The following is a 20,658-nucleotide window of genomic DNA, read 5'->3' on the forward strand; positions in this document are numbered from 1 at the left end:
TTGAGTAAATTGAATTAAATAATATGCCCCGCTTTAATACACCAAGCTACCAAATTCCAGTTCCAGTTTAAAACTGTCAAAACGGATCAAGCGGTGTTGTACCGTACAATCATTGCTAAGGGTGTACCATGAAATGATTAACGTGGACTCCGACTTAAACAAGTTGAAAAACTTATTCGGGTGTTACCATTTAGTGGTCAATTGTACGGAATATGTACTGAACTGTGCAATCTATTAATAAAAGTCTCAATCAATCAGTGTCACAAAGTGGTACAGATTAGACAAGGGAAACCCCCAAAAACCGCAACTTTTTTTGTCTGTTTTGTTTGTAAATTTACATAGTTTTTTTTTTTTTTTTTTTTTTTTTTTTAATAATACCATTTTAACTAGTAATTTCATTTTTAATTATGGCTTTTTTTCTAACATTCCGACAATTATTGTATAATTTATTTTTTGTTGTGCAATTACAGATAATTCAAATAAAAAATCAGGCTATTTTTTCCTTTGAAAAAAATAAATTAAAAAAATACACATAATTCTCGTTAAAATGTCCACTTCGGTTTCAGAAAATTGCTTATTTCTCAGTATTTTAACATTCGTGTGTAAAAGGTTACCCTTTTTTGTCTTACACTTTTATTATTTAACTATGAAATTTTCATCTAGAGAAAAATTACAAATGTATTGTCGTTAAATAAGGGCCTTTTATTTTCGTGACATTTAGATTTTTATTATATAAACAAAACAATTAGAGTTTTGTTCCATCACAGGAAAAACTCCAAATTTTACAAAGTATATATTTCTCATTTCTAGTCAAAATATCTAAAGAAACTTAATAGAAGTCACAATCCCTTCAATAGTCTTTTTTTCAGTAATAAAAAAACACTACTTTTGAGTATCAAGCATTTGTTAAAAGACACAAAACCTCACAATTCCAGTAAATGTAGCTAATTATAAGTTCCATCCATCCATTTCCTACCGCTTGTCCCGTTCAGGGTCGCGGGGGGTCGCTGTAGCCTAAGTTTTAAATGCTAATTTCTTATTTCAAGCATTCTTACTGAAACTATTTTGACTTGTTCCATTGGCGGATTGTTTTGCTCATTACAAGTCAATTTTGCTTGTACAGTTTGTGTTGTCTGTCTATCTGTGTTGGCCCTGCAATGAGGTGGCGACTTGTCCAGGGTGTACACCGCCTTCCGCCTGATTGTAGCTGAGATAGGCACCAGCGCCCCCCGCAAACCCCAAAGGGAACAAGCGGTAGGAAATGGATGGATGGAAGGAGTTATAAATCTGCCAATAGAACAAGTCAAAATTGTCATGGAAGATTTATTAAAAATAGGAAATTTGCAATTAAAAGTTATTATTAGCTATATTTACTAGTATTGTGAAGTTGTGTGTCTTATAACAAACTTGTGATGCTCAAAAGTAGTATTTTTCCCTCAGAAGATCTATTGGCTAAAAACAAGTTCTTATGTCACACTGAAAATGTACTATTCAGGGGATTGTGACTTGTATTTAATTTCTTTAGATACACTATATTGCCAAAAGTATTTGGCCTCCTGCCTTGACTCACATATGAACTTGAAGTGGCATCCCACTCCTAACCCATAGGGTTTAATATGATGTCGGTCCACCTTTTGCAACTATTACAGCTTCAACTCTTCTAGGAAGGCTGTCCACAAGCTTGCGGAGTTTGTTTATAGAAATTTTCCACCATTCTTCACACACTGAAGTTGGTCGAGAAGGCCTGGCTCTCAGTCTCCGTTCTAATTCATCCCAAAGGTGTTCTATCGGGTTGAGGTCAGGACTCTGTGCAGGCCAGTCAAGTTCATCCACACCAGACTCTGTCATCCATGTCTTTATGGACCTTGCTTTGTGCACTGGTGCACAGTCATGATGGAAGAGGAAGGGGCCCGCTCCAAACTGTTCCCACAAGGTTGGGAGCATGGAATTTTCCAAAATGTTTTGGTATCCTGGAGCATTCAAAGTTCCTTTCAATGGAACTAAGGAGCCAAGCCCAACTGCTGAAAAACAACCCCACACCAAAATTCCTCCTCCACCAAATTTCACACTCGGCACAATGCAGTCCATAATGTACCACTCTCCTGGCAACCTCCAAACACAGACTGGTCCATCAGATTGCCGGATAGAAAAGCGTGATTAACCACTCCAAGGAAATTGTCTCCACTGCTCTAGAGTCCAGTGGCGACGTGCTTTACACCACTGCATCCGACCCTTTGCATTGACCTTGGTGATGTATGGCTTAGATGAAGCTGTTCGGCCATGGAAACCCATTCCATGAAGCTCTCTGCGTACTGTGCGTGGGCTAATTTGAAGGTCACATGAAGTTTGGAGCTCTGTAGCAACTGACTGTGCAGAAAGTCTTTGCACTATACGCTTCAGCATCTGCTGACCCCTCTCTGTCAATTTATGTGGCCTATTACTTGGTGGCTGAGTTGCTGTTGTTCCCAAACTCTTCCATTTTCTTATAATAAAGCCAACAGTTGACTTCGGAATTTGTAGGAGCAAGGACATTTTACGACTGGATTTGTTGCACAGGTGGCATCCTATGACAGTTCCACGCTGGAAATCACTGAGAGCGGCCCATTCTTTAACAAATGTTTGTAGAAACAGTCTCCGTGCCTAAGTGCTTCATTTTAAACAGCTGTGTCCAAGTAATTAGGAAACCTGATTCTGATCATTTGGATGGGTGGCCAAATACTTTTGGCAATATGGTGTATTTTGACTTCAAATTAGAAATATATATTTAGTGAGTGCCGGTTTTTCCAGTGTAATAAATAGACTATAACATTGATATATACAATAACATTTTGTAAAATTAAAACATTGGTTTTACTTCCAACATATAGCTCAAAAAGTTTGAATTATTATTTTCAAGGGAGTGGATGAAGTGCCTTGCCTAAGGACACAATGGCTGTGACTAGGATGGCAGAAACTGGATTTGTACCAGGAACCCTCAAGCCTCTGGATTACCGATTTAACATCAGAGCCACATGGGTGGATTGTGACGAAACCTCCAGGAAATTTCAAAAATTAGATCAGGGACAGATGATAACATTTTTGGCCTGATCTGGACCACTGTCTGGATTTAGCTTTTAAAAAAAAATATTATTTATTAATGGAAGATGGGGCCTGGCGGAGATCTGCGCTTTTTGAGTGCATTTCTAGTTGTAAAATAGTTCAGGTCAATTCATTTAATTTGATTTAATTTAATTAATGAAAAAACAAAGGAAGAAAAATATAATAATAAACATCACATTAAAGTAAATTATGAATAAAAGGGATTAGAAATAAATAAAAAACGTGCAGTATTTTTCGGAATATAAGTCGCTCCGGAGTAGAAGTTGCACCTGCCAAAAATGCATAATAAAGAAGGAAAAAAAAACATACATAAGTCGCACTGGAGTATAAGTCACATTTTTGGGGGGAATTTATTTGATAAAACCCAACACCAAGAATAGACATTTGAAAGGCAATTTAAAATTAAAGCTGCAAAGCAGCGTTGGTCGGGTCCGCCTTTGGCTGCCGCCGCTACTCAAGCCCTGGTCTAAGTCAGATCAACATAGAGGTTTTTGTTTCATGTCTCTACGACATTCCTAACAGAAGTTACATGCAGTTTTATCTGGGTTTTATCCTAGGGGGCGCTAGAGCGCAATTTAGATTTTTAAGGTTTGGTTTTTTATTAGATGGCAATTTTCGCCAGTCCCAATGTGTGTGTAAAATTTGGTGAGTTTTGAAGCATGTTAAGGGGGTCAAATTACAGATCGGCGTTTCTGGATGTTGTTGATAAATGGCTTTCGCTTTGCATAGTAGAGCTTTAACTTGCACTTTGAAGCATTTTAAGGGGGTCAAATTACAGCTCAAATAGGCAAAAATGACATATTTTAGGAAACTTTGCGCAATTTAAAATAAAGAATAGTGAACAGGCTGAATAAGTGTACGTTATATGAGGCATAAATAACCAACTGAGAAGGTGCCTGGTATGTTAACGTAACATTATGGTAAGAGTCATTCAAATAACTATAACGTATAGAACATGCTATATGTTTACTAAACAATCTGTCACTCCTAATCGCTAAATCCGATGAAATCTTATACGTCTCGTCTCTTACGTGAATGAGCTAAATAATAATATTTTACGGTAACGTGTTAATAATTTCACACATAAGTCGCTCCTGAGTATAAGTCGCACCCCCGGCAAAACTATTAAAAATATTGCGACCTATAGTCCGAAAGATACGGTATATCTTCCCCCTGTCTCCACAAGTACAGCAATTGACTTCCAATGTTGGCAACTACAAAGCCATATTTTCATTTTACAACAATTAAACCAATAATGAAGACATCATTTTACTTATTCATAAAGTTCCATTAGAAGTGGAAATCTTTAGCCACCTCACGATTGGATTACGATTCAGGAGCTTCGAGTCGATTAAAATTCGCTTATTGATGCATCTTTAATTTATATACAGTACAGGCCAAAATTTGGACACCTCCTCATTCAATGGGTTTTCTTTATTTTCATGACTATTTACATTGTAGATTTTCACTGAAGGCATCACAACTATGAATGAACACATGTGGAGTTCTCCCGGCCAAAGGCAAAACCTAGTAACTCACTTCTAGCTGATTTTGGGAAAACAAAGGAAAACCAATTTATCTTGATGCTGTCTTACAAAGATCTACAAAGTCATCAAACGTATAGATGTTTTCTTGAGCTTTCATTCTCTTGCCGATTGAGCCATGGATTGAATCTGCTCTCATGAACGTGTGCCCTTTCTCCAGATATCTTATCACAATCTCGGGTGGGCCCCATTCTGCGTTTGCACATTGGGCAAGAGCCGTGTACAGCGTCCAGTTTTTATTTTGACCTCCACAGTTATCTGCCCAAAAAGTATGCAAGGGGAAGAATCAAGAACAATACATTTAATGAAGGTGCTTGCAATGTCCTGGGCCAATCTTCCAAATATCCCCTCGTGCCATAATATCACATAATCAGGTTGACCGTCGGCCCCCATTCGTGCAAATGTCTCATTAAAGACAATAAGGCGACTGACAAAGAAGCTCCGATTGGTCCTTTGAGATACTAGGTTTTTCTGTTGTATCTACGCGGTTATGTGGTAGTTGCTAGGTCCTGCCATGCGCGTAACAGCTTACTTACGGAACAAATTACAATATCGCATACACTAATGTAAAGCATATCACCTAGGAACTCCAAAATTATTATCAGCTCGGTTTTGACCAAAATTGAGTCACTGGGGTTTGCCTTTGGACAGGAGAGTTATGTACTTAACAAAAAAAGGTGAAATAACTAGAAAACATGTTTTGTATTCTAGTTTCTTCAAAATTGCCACCCTTTGCTCTGATTACTTTTTTGCACACTATTGGCATTCTCTCGATGAGCTTAAAGAGGTAGTCACCTGGAATGGTTTTCACTTCACAGGTGACATAGTTTTGATGGGTTCAGTGACAAACTACGATATAAATAGTCTTGAAAATAAAGAAAACCCATTGAAATGAGGTGTGTTCGAACTTTTGGCCTGTACTGTATATTCAAGCACTTTTACTTTTCCTTTCGTTTCACAAAATACATGTTTATTACTTACAACTAGAGATGTGCGATAATGGCTTTTTTGCCGATATCCGATATTCCGATATTGTCCAACTCTTAATTACCGATTCAGATATGAACCGATACAGATATATACAGTTGTGGAATTAACACCTTATTATTATGCTTAAATTTGTTGTAATGCCCCGCTGGATGCATTAAACAATGTAACAAGGTCTTCCAAAATAAATAAACTCAAGTTATGGGGAAAAAAATGCCAACATGGCACTGCCATATTTATTATTAAAGTCACAGAGTGCGTTATTTTTTTTAACATGCCTCCAAATAGCAGCTTGTAATTTGGGACATGCTCTCGCTGAGAGGGGGTTGGGAGGTAGCGGGGGTTGTATATTGTAGCGTCCCCAGAAGAGTTAGTGCTGCAGGGGGTTCTGGGTATTCTGTTGTGTTTATGTTGTGTTACGGTGCGGATGTTCTCCCGAAATGTGTTTGTCATTCTTGTTTGGTGTGGGTTCACAGTGTGGCGCATATTTGTAACAGTGTTAAAATTGTTTATACGGCCACCCTCAGTGTGACCTGTATGGCTGTTGACCAAAATGTTCCTTGTGTGTGTGAAAAGCCGTAGATTTTATGCGACTGGGCCGGCACGCTAAGGCAGTGCCTTTAAGGTTAACTGGCGCTCTGTACTTCTCCCTACGTCCGTGTACACAGCGGCGTTTTAAAAAGTCAGACATTTTACTTTTTGAAACTGATACCGATAAGTTTGAAACCGATACTGATAATTTCCGATATTACATTTTAAAGCATTTATCGGCCGATAATATAGGCAGGCCGATATTATCGGACATCCCTACTTACAATTTTTAAAAACAGTGCATTTTTAATAAAACTGGATCGTAAGTGCCCTATAATAAAGGAGCTGGTCAGCAGGGTGGCTAGCTGCAGTCAGCCAAATTTTAAAATTTTCTGCATTACTTTATTGACAACAAAAAAATCAATTATCGATTACTGACATTTATTTATCGATTTTAGAATCACCCATGTTCGAATTTTGATGCATTTAAAAATTGATTATTTCCCCCACCTTTACTTTCCATCATCATGATTAAAAAAAAAAGTTTAATACAGAGTAAAAATGTTTTCTTTGTAAAAGTTCTGCTTAATTTGATTTATTTTTTTAATTGTATATTTTGTAAAACTTGGTTTAATACTACACCTTAATTTTCCTCAAATCTTTTCATTCGAGAATGCGACTTTAAAGAGATTTATAATGCAAAAAACAAATTTACTTCCCGATTGGTACCTGTTTTGGTGTATTTGCGGTCTGCATGAATCCAGGAAATTTAAAATCAAGTCATAGAGGCATGGCGGACATATTCACAGTACAAACAAAAATCTTCCTCTAAACGGGCCTTTTGGAATTTGCTCTGTCCTAGAATGGTTTTTGACTTGTGACGTCAGCGGATTATCCATTTATGATATACATTCATCCAAAGTCCTTTGCGCGAGTCCACCATTGTAGTTCACAATGTAGTCAATATGTTACCTTTTTTCCCTCTACCCTCTTGTTGTGGGGCAGACTGGCTCGTACATGCACATGCATCGTTCGCTGTTGCCATTTCTGATACAAATTAGAGTGTAGTTCTAACTTATATGTCAATAAACTAAGATGCATTTGACGTGAAGGCACAATAATATGACTTCCCACAAAACGGCGCATCCTGAAGAGACAGTCCGAAGAGGCTTGTAGATGATCTGCAAAACATAATCTATGCAGAGTTGTTTCCCATAATGACTTTCTTGATCTGCAGTGGTTGTATAATCATGCACCAAATATGCAGCTGATTGTTGTTGTCTGAAGCTTTATATGAATGAAATGTAGATGAAAGAGTATTGGGTCTCGGATACTTTGCATTTTCATGGTCAGAATTTGTAATGACGACCATAAGAAAAAATGCAGTGGTCCAGTACAATAGTGATAACGGTGGACAGAAAATGCTCACTTCTGCAGCAACAGAAAGAATCACAGACCTGTTACACCACAATCTAGTGTTAGCCTGGGGGTGAGCAACCCGCGGCTCTTTAGCGGCGCCCTGGTGGATCCATGGAGCTTTTTAAAAAATGTATGTTGTATTGTTGTACAATATTGTTGTACTGTTGTTTCTGTAGGAGGCCACTGTTTAATATGTTTCTTGGTATTCTGTTGTGTTGTGTTACGGTGCGGATGTTCTCCCAAAATCTGTTTGTCATTCTTGTTTGGTGTGGGTTCACAGTGTGGCGCATATTTGTAACAGTGTTAAAGTCGTTTATACGGCAAACCTCAGTGTGACCTGTATGGCTGTTGACCAAGTATGCGTTGCATTCACACGTGTGTGTGTGCGAAAAGCCGTAGATTTTAGGTGACTGGGCTGGCACGCTAAGGCAGTGCCTTTTAAGGTTAACTAGCGCTCTGTACTTCTCCCTACGTCCGTGTTCACGGCGGCGTTTTAAAAAGTCATACATTTTTCTTTTTGAAACAGATACTGATAATTGTTGTTTCTGTAGGAGGACTGACACGAAGCAAACCTTCCTAATTGTTAGAAAGCCCACTGTTTAATATGTTTGTGCTTCACTGATGAGAGTATTTGGCCAGCGCCGTTTTGTCCTACTAATTTCAGCGGCCCTTGAACTCACCGTTGTGTAGACTGCGACTCAACACTTTGTTTACATGTACAACTTTCTCCGACGCTGCCCCAGAAAGACGTGTTTTATGCCACTCCTTTATCTCATTTTTTCCACCAAACGTTCTATGCTGGGCTTGAATGCTCAAAGTTGATCTTTGTTGACTTGTTGGAGTGCTAATCAGGAATATTTGGTCAGTGCATGACTGCAAGCTAATCGATGCGAACATGCTATTTAGGCTAGCTTTGTGTACATATTGCATCGTTGTGCGTCGTTTGTAGATATACTTGACGTCATTTAATTTCCTTTGATTATGTCATCTGTGTAATTAGTTGTTTTTTTCATGTTACATGACACATTACCTGTATGTAATATTGGCTGCATTTTTGATAGTTGTTTGTGTGCCATTTGTTCCAGACCACAGCAAACGCTACCCAGCTGTAACGTTTACTAAGATGTGTGTGTGACCATTCTAAAACAGGAAATATTTCACCCTCTGAGAGGTTTTATACTAATGTTTTCCAATGTTGTAAAAATGTGTAGAATAAATATTAAATTTCAACATTTCGGTCAGCCTGCGACAGTCATTTTGATAGTAGGCTAACATAGCTAATATAAACACTTACATCATGTGTTTCTTCATCATAACACTTATATCAGTGGCTCCAGACCGATTACTTTTATTTTATTTGTGATCCAATATGGCTCTTTCAGCATTTTGTGTTGCAAACCCAAACTCTTTAGACTTTACCCCACCAATAGGAACCGGATTACCGCTTGGTGAAAACGTGTCCAGGGTGAAAGTTAAAACAGGCTAGACAGAGGAAGTGAACGCCTGTCAAAGTCCGCTTTAGGCTTTCATCTCCTGATCTCAATGCGCTCTTTGTGTCTCTAAAAAGGTCAAACAGCCTCAGATCTATATCACACTTTCATGTGAAGACAAGGGTGGTGCTGGATCAATCCACCTTCACTCCTAACTCCCTGTTTGCAGGGTATTTGACAATCATTTGCAGAAGATTCCTAAAAACAGCAGAGCCTTCCTGTTATGTAGAGGATTTTAACTAGCATGTTCAGAGTAGATTTATAAAAAGAGTAGAGGACTCCTGTTAAAGTGTATTGTTGACTAGTCTTTTTGCAGTGGCCTCTAACAAAATCAGTGTTTTGATCTTTGACTAGTGTTTTTGGAATGTAGAGCACTTCTGTCATTTAGACCACGTTTTACTAACATTTTTACAGTAATTTCCTAAAAAGAACGGAGCACTATCTGGCATTTGGAGGATCTTTGACTCCATTTTTTACAGTACATCCCGAAAAACAGCAGATCACTCCTGGTAATAGAGGATTTTTGATCAGTGTTTTTGTTTGCCTTAGATCTTTAAAAAACAGCAGAACACTTTTGTCATATAGCGGGTCTTTGACTAGCATTTTTACCAGTCTATTCCTAAAAACAGCAGAGACTTCCTGTCATGTAGAGGATCTTTAACGAGCATGTTCAGAGTAGATTTATAAAAAGAGCAGAGCACTCCTGTTTTAAAGAGTATCATTGACTCGTCTTTTTGCAGTCGTTCCTAACAAAGTCAGTGTTTCAATCTTTGACTACTGTTTTTGTAACGTATCCTTTAAAAACAGCAGAGCACGTCTGTCATGTAAACCACATTTTACTAACATTTTTACAGTAACTTCCTAAAAAGAACGGAGCACTTTCTGGCATTTCGAGGATCTTTGACTCCATTTTTTACAGTACATCCCGAAAAACAGCAGATCACTCCTGGTAATAGAGGATCTCTGACCAGTGTTTTTGCCTTATATCTTAAAAACAGCAAAGCACTTCTGTCATATAGCGGGTATTTGACCAGCATTTTAACAGTATATTACTAAAAACAGCAGAGACTTCCTGTCATGTAGAGGATTTTAACTAGCATGTTCAGAGTAGATTTATAAAAAGAACAGAGCACTCCTGTTTTAAAGAGTATCATTGACTAATCTTCTTTTTGCAGTTGTTCCTAACAAAGTCAGTGTTTCGATCTTTGACTATAGTTTTCTTAAAGTATTCTTTAAAAACAGCAGAGCACTTCTGTCATGTAGACCACATTATACTAACATTTTTACAGTAACTTCCTAAAAAGAACGGAGCACTTTCGGGCATTTAGAGGACCTTTGACAGTACATCCCTAAAAACAGCAGATCACTCCTGGTAATAGAGGATCTCTGACCAGTGTTTCTGCCATAGATCTTAAAAACAGCAGAACATTTCTTTCATATAGCGGGTCTTTGACTAGCTTTTTTAACAGTATATTCCTAAAAACAGCAGAGACTTCCTGTCATGTAGAGGATCTTTGACTAGCATGTTCGGAGTAGATTTTTAAAAAGAGCAGAGCACTCCTGTTAAAAAGAGTATCGTTGACGAGTCTTCTTTTTGCAGTAGCTCCCAACAAAATCATTTTTTTGATCTTTGACTAGTGTTTTTGGAATGTAGAACACTTCTGTCATGTGGACCTCATTTTACTAACATTTTTACAGTAACTTCCTAAAAAGCACGGATCACTTTCTGGCATTTGGAGGATCTTTGACTCCATTTTTTTTTTTTTACAGTACATCCCTAAAAACAGCAGATCACTCCTGGTAATAGAGGATCTTTGACCAGTATTTCTGCCATAGATCTTAAAAACAGCAGTGCACTTCTGTCATATAGCGGGGTCTTTGACTAGCATTTTTAACAGTATATTCCTAAAAACAGCAGTTACTTCCTGTCATGTAGAGGATTTTAACTAGCATGTTCAGAGTAGATTTTTAAAAAACAGAGCACTCCTGTTTTAAAGAGTATCATTGACTCGTCTTTTTGCAGTCGTTCCTAACAAAATTAGTGTTTCAATCTTTGACTACTGTTTTTGTAATGTATTCTTTGAAAACAGCAGAGCACTTCTGTCATGTAGACCACATTTTTACAGTAACTTCCTAAAAAGAACGGAGCACCTCTGGCATTTGGAGGATCTTTGACTCCATTTTTTTTTTACAGTACATCCCTAAATAACCGCAGATCACTCCTGCTAATAGAGGATCTCTGATCAGTGTTTTTGCCTTATATCTTAAAAACAGCAGAGAACTTCTGTCATATAGCAGGTATTTGACCAGCATTTTAACAATATATTCCTAAAAACGACCCCAAAAGGGACAAGCAGTAGAAAACAGATGGATGGATTCCTAAAAACAGCAGAGCACTCCTTTCATATCGAAAATCTTTAACTTGCTTTTTTTACAGTAAATTCCTATTAACAGCAGAGCACTCTGTATGAAAGATCTCTGACTACCATTTTTACGTTAATTTACCAGGCTTTAAAATTTAATATCGGAAATAATTTTGGCCTGCCGATATCGGACGCAGTACAGAGCAGTTGCGTCTCCCAGTCAACAGCCCCTCCCTTGTCCCCTCTGCCTTCTCCCACACACAACACAGGAGTTGACTGCAGCATGAGAGGTTTACTGGCGACGCTTGACCTCATCAAACCGCTGCGAGCAGAGCATAACAACAAGAGTGTGTTGTTGCCGATGCTGTAGCCTGGCTAACAAGCGAGCTCGCTCGGTGACTGACTAACTACACTATGTTTATGGTTTGGGATTATTTTGGCATTTCAGAAGCTCTGGCTGACTGGTAGGCCACTTCAAGCACTCACCACTAGCTTGCAGCACATTTGTGTTACTCGTACAAATACGTTAGAGCAGGGCAGATTGAGCCCAGTTTATAATTCCCTGTTATACAGTGTACCCGGCAGTCTTGCACTAAAGGAATACTATGTTATTGTTTACTTTATTACTCTAGTATATTCTGGACTGTTGTTTTGAGGCATGTTAAAAAAAAAAAAAAAAAAAGCACTTTGTGAAAGTCCAATTATAGTATTTCCCATAGTTGTAATGGGTATCAGGATTATCTCAGGGAGAGCATGTCCCAGATTCAAAGCTGCTGTTTTGAGGCATGTTATAAAAAATGATTTTGGAAAACATTGTTACATTGTTTGATGCATCCTGCGGGGCATCACAACAAAATTAGGCATAATAATATCAAAAACGGTAATTAAGAGTTGGACAATATCGGAATATCGGATATCGGCAAAAAAGGCCATTATCGGACATCTCTAGTCTTATATAAGTGTTATAATGAAAACAACACATGATGTAAGTGTCTATATTAGCTATAATAGCCTACTATCAAAGGCTGACGCAAATCTTTGTTGACAGAAATGTTGTATTTTAATTTTTATTCTACAAATTTTTGCAACATTGGAAATCATTAATAATATGGAGGCTTCTCACAGGATGAGATAACTCCTGGAAATTACTGGCTCAGAATGGCCAACGATATAGATGTGTCCATGTGGAAATGGCAGGCTGTCTTTTTCTAATGGATTTATTGCAATCTTTGAAAGCTGCGTAACGTTTGCTGTGGTCTGGAACAACATGGCACACAAACGACTATGAGAAATGCAGCCAATATTACATACAGATAATGTGTCATGAGATATGCTAAAATAAATTTAATATGTGAAGGAAAATAAATGAGATCGGATATACAGGTGCTTGTCATATTATTAGAATATCATGAAAAAGTTGATTTATTTCATTAATTCCATTGAGAAAGTCAAACTTGTAGAATGTATACATCCAATCCAAACAGACTGATACATTTCAAGTGTTTTTTTGCCAAAAAGGAGATGATTATAGCTGACAACCTATGAAAACCCTAAATTCAACATCTCAGAAAATTAGAATATGGTGAAAAGGTCAGATATTGAAGACACCTGGTACCACACTCTAATTAGCTAACTAACTCAAAACACCTGGAAAAGCCTTTAAAGGGTCTCTTGTTTTGATTCTGTATGACATACAATCATGGGGAAGACTGCTGACTTGACAACTGTCCAAAAGATGACCATTGATACTTTAAAGAAGGAGGGCAAGACACAAAAGGTCATTGCCGAAGATGTTGGATGTTCCCAGAGCTCTGTGTCAAAGCACATTAATAGAGAGGCGAAGGGAAGACAAAGATGTGGTAGAAAAAAAGTGTACAAGCAAGAGGGCTAACCGCGCCCTGGAGAGGATTGTCAAACAAAACCAATTCAAAAATGTGGGGGAGATCCACAAAGAGTGGACTGCAGCTGGAGTCAGTGCTTCAAGAACCACCACGCACTGACGTATGCAAGATATGGGCTTCAGCTGTCGCATTCCTTGTGTAAAGCCACACTTGAATAAGAGACAACGTCAAAAGCGTCTCGCCTGGGCTCAAGACAAAAAGGACTGGACTGCTGCTGAGTGGTCCAAAATTATGTTTTCAGATGAAAGTAAATGTTGTATCTCCTTTGGAAATCAAGGTCCCAGAGTCTGGAGGAAGACAGGAGAGGCACAGAATCTATGTTGCCTGAAGTCCAGTGTTAAATTTCCACAATCCGGTAATGGTCTGGGGTGCCATGTCATCTGCTGGTGTTGGTCCACTGTGTTTCCTGAGGTCTAGGGTCAATGCAGCAGTCTACCAGGAAGTTTTAGAACACTTTATGCTGCCTGCAGCGGACCAATTTTGTGGAGGTGAAGATTTCATTTTCCAACATGACTTGGCACCTGCACACAGTGCCAAATCTACCAGTACCTGGTTTAAGGACCATGGTATCCCTGTTCTTGATTGGCCTGCAAACTCACCTGACCTTAACCCCATAGAAAACCTATGGGGTATTGTGAAGCGGAAGATGCGAGATGCCAGACCCCAACAATGCTGAAGAGCTGAAGGCCACTATTAAAGCAACCTGGGCTCTCATAACACCTGAGGAGTGCAACAGACTGGTGGACTCCATGCCAGGCCGTATTGCTGCAGCAATTCAGGCAAAAGGAGCTGCAACTAAGTATTGATTGTGATACATGCTGAAACTTTCCATGTTCATACTTTTCAGTTGGCCCATATTTCTAAAAAATATTTTTTGGTACTAGTCATAACTAATATTCTAATTTTCTGAGATACTGAATTTGGGATTTTCAGTAATTGTCAGTACTAATCATCAAAATTTAAAGAAATAAACATTTCAAATATATCACTGTGTGTAATGAATTGATATAATATGTAAGTTTCACGTTCTGAATATAATTACTGAAATAAATCCACTTTTTCATGATATTCTAATAATATGAACAGCACCTGTACCTACAAACGAGGCATAATGATGCAATATGTACATGCAGTTAGCCTGAATAGCATGTTAGCATCGATCAGCTTGCAGTCATGGATTGACCAAATATGTCTGACTAGCACTCCAGCAAATCAATAAAATCAACAAAGTTCACTTTTGTGCATTCACGCACAACATAAAACGTGTGGTGGACAAAATGAGACAAAGAAGGAGTAGCATAAAACACGTCGGAGAAAGTTGTACATGTAAACAAACTACGACGAGTTCAAGGATAGCAGAAATTAGTAGGACAAAACAGTGCTTGCCAAATCCTCTCATCAGTGAAGCATGTATAACATAAACAGTGGGATTTCTAACAATTAGGTTTGGGTCAAGTTTGTTCTCCGACAGAAAATATATATTAAAACAAAAAAATATATTTTTTTCTTCATCTTTTTTTCATTTTCACACAGAGGTCCAGGGAGCCACTAGGGCGGCGCTAAATAGCTGCGGCTTACAGCGTTCCGTGAAATCCAGCGTTGTAAGAAACCAAAAACATGGCAGGTTTGTTTTGAATCGGGTTTAAATCCCACCCACGCACTTTTTTTTTTTTACTTTTTTACTTTTCAGCCAAATCCACATCTCAATCCGCTGAGATGTCCCACTGCAGCTTTACATTTTTGGCTCCCTTTTTTTTTTCTTGCTCCTTCTATGTACAACCCACTGCCACATCGCCCCCCCCCACCCCCCCAGCCCCCCTTTTGTGTGTCCAGCGAACAACCCGTTGACTCCAGTGTGTGTGTGTGTGTGTGTGTGTGTGTGTGTGTGTGTGTGTGTGTGTGTGTGTGTGTGTGTGTGTGTGCGCGAGCGAGCGAGAAAGAGAGAGAGCAAGTGAGTGCATGTCTGTCTGTGTGCCTCAGTCAGCTGTGTGCTGCCAGGTCACTATGGAAACAAAACAATTCAGCCCCTGTCTGGGCTGGAGCGGTTCCTGTAGGGCTGGGGCTTTTTTTGTGTGTGTGTGTGTGCCTATGTAAGGACGCCAGCCAGTAAAAATACACGGCACAGCTGACGTGGATTTGTCTAAAATGGTGCCAAACGCCGCTTACTACAAGTATTCATGCTAACACTATCAAATATGATACCTCTAATAATAGAAATGCATGCTTTTTTTTGTTTACGTACGAGACAAAATTGTATAAATCAGGGGTCACCAACCTTTTTGAAACCAAGAGCTACTTCTTGGTTACTGATTAATGCGGAGGGCTACCAGTTTGATACACACTTAAATAAATTGCCAGAAATAGCCAATTTGCTCACTTTACCTTTTAATAAATAAATCTATATATATATGAAAAAATGGGTATTTCTGTCTGTCATTCCGTCATACTTTTTTTTTCCTTTTACGGAAGGAATAAATGATGAAAAAAAACACTTAATTGAACGGTTTAAAAGAGGAGAAAACAGGAAAAAAATGAAAATTAAATTGTGAAACATAGTTTATCTTCAATTTCGACTCTTTAAAAATGTAAATTTAATCTAAAAAAATGAAGAGAAAAACTAGCCAATTCCAATCTTTTTGAAAAAATAAAAACTATTTATGGAACCATCCATCCATCATCCATCATCTTCCGCTTATCCGAGGTCGGGTCGCGGGGGCAACAGCCTAAGCAGGGAAACCCAGACTTCCCTCTCCCCAGCCACTTCGTCTAGCTCTTCCCGGGGGATCCCGAGGCGTTCCCAGGCCAGCCGGGAGACATAGTCTTCCCAACGTGTCCTGGGTCTTCCCCGTGGCCTCCTACCGGTTGGACGTGCCCTAAACACCTCCCTAGGGAGGCGTTCGGGTGGCATCCTGACCAGATGCCCGAACCACCTCATCTGGCTCCTCTCGATGTGGAGGAGCAGCGGCTTTACTTTGAGTTCCTCCCGGATGGCAGAGCTTCTCACCCTATCTCTAAGGGAGAGCCCCGCCACACGGCGGAGGAAACTCATTTCGGCCGCTTGTACCCGTGATCTTATCCTTTCGGTCATGACCCAAAGCTCATGACCATAGGTGAGGATGGGAACGTAGATCGACCGGTAAATTGAGAGCTTTGCCTTCCGGCTCAGCTCCTTCTTCACCACAACGGATCGGTACAACGTCCGCATTACTGAGGACGCCGCACCGATCCGCCTGTCGATCTCACGATCCACTCTTCCCTCACTCGTGAACAAGACTCCTAGGTACTTGAACTCCTCCACTTGGGGCAGGGTCTCCTCCCCAACCCGGAGATGGCACTCCACCCTTTTCCGGGCGAGAACCATGGACTCTGATTTGGGGGTGCTGATTCTCATTCCGGTCGCTTCACACTCGGCTGCGAACCGATCCAGCGAGAGCTGAAGATCCCGGTCAGATGAAGCCATCAGGACCACATCATCTGCAAAAAGCAGAGACCTAATCCTGCGGTTACCAAACCGGAACCCCTCAACGCCTTGACTGCGCCTAGAAATTCTGTCCATAAAAGTTATGAACAGAATGGGTGACAAAGGACAGCCTTGGCGGAGTCCAACCCTCACTGGAAATGTGTTCGACTTACTGCCGGCAATGCGGACCAAGCTCTGACACTGATCGTACAGGGAGCGGACCGCCACAATAAGACAGTCCGATACCCCATACTCTCTGAGCACTCCCCACAGGACTTCCCTAGGGACACGGTCGAATGCCTTCTCCAAGTCCACAAAGCACATGTAGACTGGTTGGGCAAACTCCCATGCACCCTCAAGAACCCTGCCGAGAGTATAGAGCTGGTCCACAGTTCCACGACCAGGACGAAAACCACACTGTTCCTCCTGAATCCGAGGTTCGACTATCCGACGTAGCCTCCTCTCCAGTACACCTGAATAAACCTTACCGGGAAGGCTGAGGAGTGTGATCCCACGATAGTTGGAACACACCCTCCGGTCCCCCTTCTTAAAGAGAGGAACCACCACCCCGGTCTGCCAATCCAGAGGTACCGCCCCCGATGTCCACGCGATGCTGCAAAGTCTTGTCAACCAAGACAGCCCCACAGCATCCAGAGCCTTAAGGAACTCCGGGCGGATCTCGTCCACCCCTGGGGCCTTGCCACCGAGGAGCTTTTTAACTACCTCAGCGACCTCAGCCCCAGAAATAGGAGAGTCCACCACAGATTCCCCAGGCACTGCTTCCTCATAGGAAGACGTGTTGGTGGGATTGAGGAGGTCTTCGAAGTATTCCTTCCACCTATCCACAACATCCGCAGTCGAGGTCAGCAGAACACCATCCGCACCATACACGGTGTTGATAGTGCACTGCTTCCCCTTCCTGAGGCGGCGGACGGTGGTCCAGAATCGCTTCGAAGCCGTCCGGAAGTCGTTTTCCATGGCTTCCCCGAACTCTTCCCATGTCCGAGTTTTTGCCTCCGCGACCGCTGAAGCTGCACACCGCTTGCCCTGTCGGTACCTGTCCACTGCCTCCGGAGTCCTATGAGCCAAAAGGACCCGATAGGACTCCTTCTTCAGCTTGACGGCATCCCTCACCGCTGGTGTCCACCAAGGGGTTTTAGGATTTCCGCCCCGACAGGCACCAACTACCTTGCGGCCACAGCTCCGATCTGCCGCCTCGACAATAGAGGTGCGGAACATGGTCCACTCGGACTCAATGTCCAGCACCTCCCTCGTGACATGTTCAAAGTTCTTCCGGAGGTGGGAATTGAAACTTTGTCTGACAGGAGACTCTGCCAGACGTTCCCAGCAGACCCTCACAATGCGTTTGGGCCTCCCAGGTCTGTCCGGCATCCTCCCCCACCATCGCAGCCAACTCACCACCAGGTGGTGATCGGTAGAAAGCTCCGCCCCTCTCTTCACCCGAGTGTCCAAAACATGAGGCCGCAAATCCGATGACACAACTACAAAGTCGATCATGGAACTGCGGCCTAGGGTATCCTGGTGCCAAGTGCACATATGGACACCCTTATGTTTGAACATGGTGTTTGTTATCGACAAACTGTGACGAGCACAAAAGTCCAATAACAAAACACCACTCGGGTTCAGATCCGGGCGGCCATTCTTCCCAATCACGCCTCTCCAGGTTTCACTGTCGTTGCCAACGTGAGCGTTGAAGTCTCCCAGTAGGACAAGGGAATCACCCGGGGGAGCACTTTCCAGTACTCCCTCGAGTGTACCCAAAAAGGGTGGGTACTCTGAACTGCTGTTTGGTGCATAAGCACAAACAACAGTCAGGATCCGTCCCCCCACCCGAAGGCGGAGGGAGGCTACCCTTTCGTCCACCGGGTTGAACTCCAACGTACAGGCTTTGAGCCGGGGGGAAACAAGAATTGCCACCCCAGCCCGTCGCCTCTCACTGCCGGCAACGCCAGAGTGGAAGAGGGTCCAATCCCTCTCGAGAGAAGTGGTTCCAGAGCCCTTGCTGTGCGTCGAAGTGAGTCCAACTATATCCAGCCGGAATTTCTCGACTTCGCGCACTAGCTCAGGCTCCTTCCCCCCCAGTGACGTGACGTTCCACGTCCCAAGAGCTAGCTTCTGTAGCCGAGGATCGGACCGCCAAGTGCCCTGCCTTTGGCTGTCGCCCAGCTCACAATGCACCCGACCTCTATGGCCCCTGCTATGGGTGGTGAGCCCATTGGAGGGGTGACCCACGTTGCCTCTTCGGGCTGTGCCCGGCCGGGCCCCATGGGAACAGGCCCGGCCACCAGGCGCTCGCCATCGTGCCCCACCTCCGGGCCTGGCTCCAGAGGGGGGCCCCGGTGACCCGCGTCCGGGCGAGGGAAATCTGGGTCCATGGTTTTTCATCTTCATAAAGGTCTTCGAGCTGCTCTTTGTCTGATCCCTCACCTAGAACCTGTTTGCCTTGGGAGACCCTACCAGGGGGCTTTATGCCCCCGGACAACATAGCTCCTAGGATCATTGGGACACGCAAACTCCTCTACCACGATAAGGTTGCAGCTCAGAGAGGAGTTTATGGAACATCATTAGTAATTTATCCTGATTAAGATTAATTTTTGAATTTTGTTGACATGTTTTAAATAGGTTAAAATCCAATCTGCACTTTGTTATAATGTATAACAAATTGGACCAAGCTGTATTTCTAACAAAGACAAAACATTTTTTCTTCTAGATTTTCCAGAAATTTTTAAAATAAATTTAATAGACTTTGAAATAAATTGAAATTTGATTCTACAGATTTTCTAGATTTGCCAGAATAATTTTTTGGAATTTTAATCATAAGTTTGAAGAAATATTTCACAAATATTCTTTGTCGAAAAAACAGAAGAATGAAGAACTAAATTAAAATGTATTTATTATTCTTTACTGTAAAAACATTCAAAAAATTACTTTAACATTGATTTAAATTGTCAGGAAAGAAGAGGAAGGAATTCAAAAGGTAAAAAGTTATATGTGTTTAAAAATCCTAAAATAATTTTTAAGGTTGTATTTTTTTCTCTAAAATTGTCTTTCTGAAAGTTATAAGAAGCAAAGTAAAAAAATAAATGAATTTATTTAAACAAGTGAAGACCAAGTCTTCAAATATTTTCTTGGATTTTCAAATTCTATTTGAGTTTTGTCTCTCTTAGAATTAATCATGTCGAGTGAAGCGAGACCAGCTTGCTAGTAAATAAATACAATTTAAAACATAGAGGCAGCTCACTGGTAAGTGCTGCTATTTGAGCTATTTTTAGAACAGGCCAGCGGGCTACTCATCTGGTCCTTACGGGCTACCAGGTGCCCGTGGGCACTGTGTTTGTGACCCCCTGGTCTAAATGCTACTAAAACAGCTGGAGTGCACTCCTGTCATATAGAGCAGTGGTTCCCAACCACCGGTCCGGGGACCGATACCGGTCCGTGACGCATTTGTTCTGCCTTAACTTTGGCCTGTCCCACAAAATACACCGATAAGATTGTTAATAATTGTATATTACAACTTCTGTCTTACAGTACATGGGACAATGCATATTAATAGACATATCAAATGTTAATGTGCCAGATTAGAGATAATTTGTCGGCTGTTTTTATCTGCCACACGTAGAAAGCCGGTCCGTGGAAATAATGCCTTCATTACAGGCCTACTGAAATGAGATTTTCTTATTTAAACGGGGATAGCAGGTCCAGTCTATGCGTCATACTTGATCATTTCGCGATATTGCCATATTTTTGCTGAAAGGATTTAGTAGAGAACATCCACGATAAAGTTTGCAACTTTCGGTGCTAAGAGAAAAGCCCTGCCTCTACCGGAAGTCGCAGACGATGACA

General features: G+C 41.1%; 1 protein-coding gene across 2 annotated transcripts in view; it reads left to right on the forward strand.

Annotated features, from left to right (window-relative positions):
- Nucleotides 1-20,658, forward strand: part of atg7 (ATG7 autophagy related 7 homolog (S. cerevisiae)) — a 188,895-nt gene that overhangs the window by 87,372 nt on the left and 80,865 nt on the right. The gene's annotated exons all lie outside the window — the stretch shown is intronic.

The sequence above is a fragment of the Nerophis ophidion genome, linkage group LG02 (genome assembly GCF_033978795.1).
Source record: "Nerophis ophidion isolate RoL-2023_Sa linkage group LG02, RoL_Noph_v1.0, whole genome shotgun sequence".
Taxonomy (NCBI): domain Eukaryota; kingdom Metazoa; phylum Chordata; class Actinopteri; order Syngnathiformes; family Syngnathidae; genus Nerophis; species Nerophis ophidion.